The sequence below is a fragment of the Hyperoodon ampullatus genome (genome assembly GCF_949752795.1).
Source record: "Hyperoodon ampullatus genome assembly, chromosome: 6".
NCBI classification, from domain to species: domain Eukaryota; kingdom Metazoa; phylum Chordata; class Mammalia; order Artiodactyla; family Ziphiidae; genus Hyperoodon; species Hyperoodon ampullatus.
Window position 1 is genome coordinate 91367518 of NC_136919.1, and position 1653 is coordinate 91369170.

Sequence of the window (1653 nt, forward strand, 5' to 3'; positions counted from 1 at the left end):
GTCCTTGCGGGCAACTCATCAGAGGGACAGAAATAAATCTTTGACGACTTTCTGCTGAAGCTTACGAGCGTTCACACCTAAGCCTCTTACAAGGTCAGCTGTTTAGCTCAACATGAGCTCATGATCTAAATTTACACAATAATGAAGAAATCAGTTACAAGTGGAGACAATCAGCAAAAGCAATCAATACCAGAATTAGATTCCAAAGGCCATCCCTCAGATGTTGGGATAATCAGGTGCAAGGCAGAAAATATACATAAAACAGGAACTGAAACAAGGAACAAGGATGTTTTCAAAGACTGGTAGGATCTCTAAAACATTTTTAAAGTACATGTCATTGATAAAGCTAAATACTCAAAGGTTGTGTAATACAACAGATTAATCATTGAGAAGAGTGAAATTATGCTGTTTTGAAAACTATGGCAGGTCAGATTTTCTGCCTAATGATATAAGAAGATTTCTCTCAAAAATACACATTATTTCAAAGACTTATTGGCTGTGAAATAAGTTAAGGGTATTTCAAATGGCTTGTCTGCAAAGAAAGGTGAGATGTAGGGAATCACAGAAAGTCGAGGGGAAAATATGTCAATATATACATTGCTATATGGTGAACTAAGCCTTAGGCCAGCAACAATGGAGAGGACCTGACCCTTAGAAACTTACAAGTAAGCTGGAATCTTCAAAAGTTCAAATCTTTCTAAGTAAAAAGATTTATGAAAATGAATAACCAAGTGTTTTAATTGACATCAGATGATCAAAACAACAAACCCTGAGAACATAGAAAAAATATAAATAAAGATATGAGCAGAACTTAATACAACAGAAAACGTATAAAATTGAGGTGATTTAGTAAGTCCAAAGAATATTCTTTGAAAAGATTTAAAAGACACACTTTGATTAAGGAAAACAAAAACATAAGTAAAGAATATACAGAAAGAATCAGGACAATGTTATAGCAGAGAATATATGAAATGCCAGTAAATTTGAACATTTCTGTAAAGGGGACCATTTCCTAGCTCCTAAAGTTGACCAAAACTGACACAAGAGGAAATCATTGAAGGTCATCATGTCTGCCCTTGGTATTCTCGGAACGCCCTGGCCTCAGAATGCAGCATCGGTAGTCCATGGTAACCTGCGGAGAGGGGGCGGGGCTGAAGGAGGTTGGAACACTGCCCTCACTGAGGGAGTGGGTGTGGCCATCTCTGCTGTGATTGAACAAAGGGCAGGGGAGCAGGGTGCACAGGGCTGGGCCCTCAGAGGCCCGCAGGCCCAGGGGTGTGACACAAGCATTTGGCCCAGGACAAAGGGCGCCTTCTTTGTCCGCACAGCTTCCCAAACACTCACCCTTCCACTCAGGCGGCCCTCTTTGTTGAAGTGTGTGTGGAACGTTTCCTCGCAGTACACCTCGCTGCACAGCTAACCATAGGACTGAGCATAGTATCTTCCTTCCAGGTGACCGAAGTTCACAGGCAGATGGGTCCCTGGGACCAACGCGGAGAGGCTCCTGCCCTGACCACAGGTCGACCACAGTCGCTGCCCCAGATCGGGGGCCGCAAAGCAGCCCTGTCTGAATCCCCTGCCTCTAGAGGGAGTATTGGACCAACACTTCTAAAAAATGTGGTCCTTGTGAGCAACTCATCGGAGGGACACAAA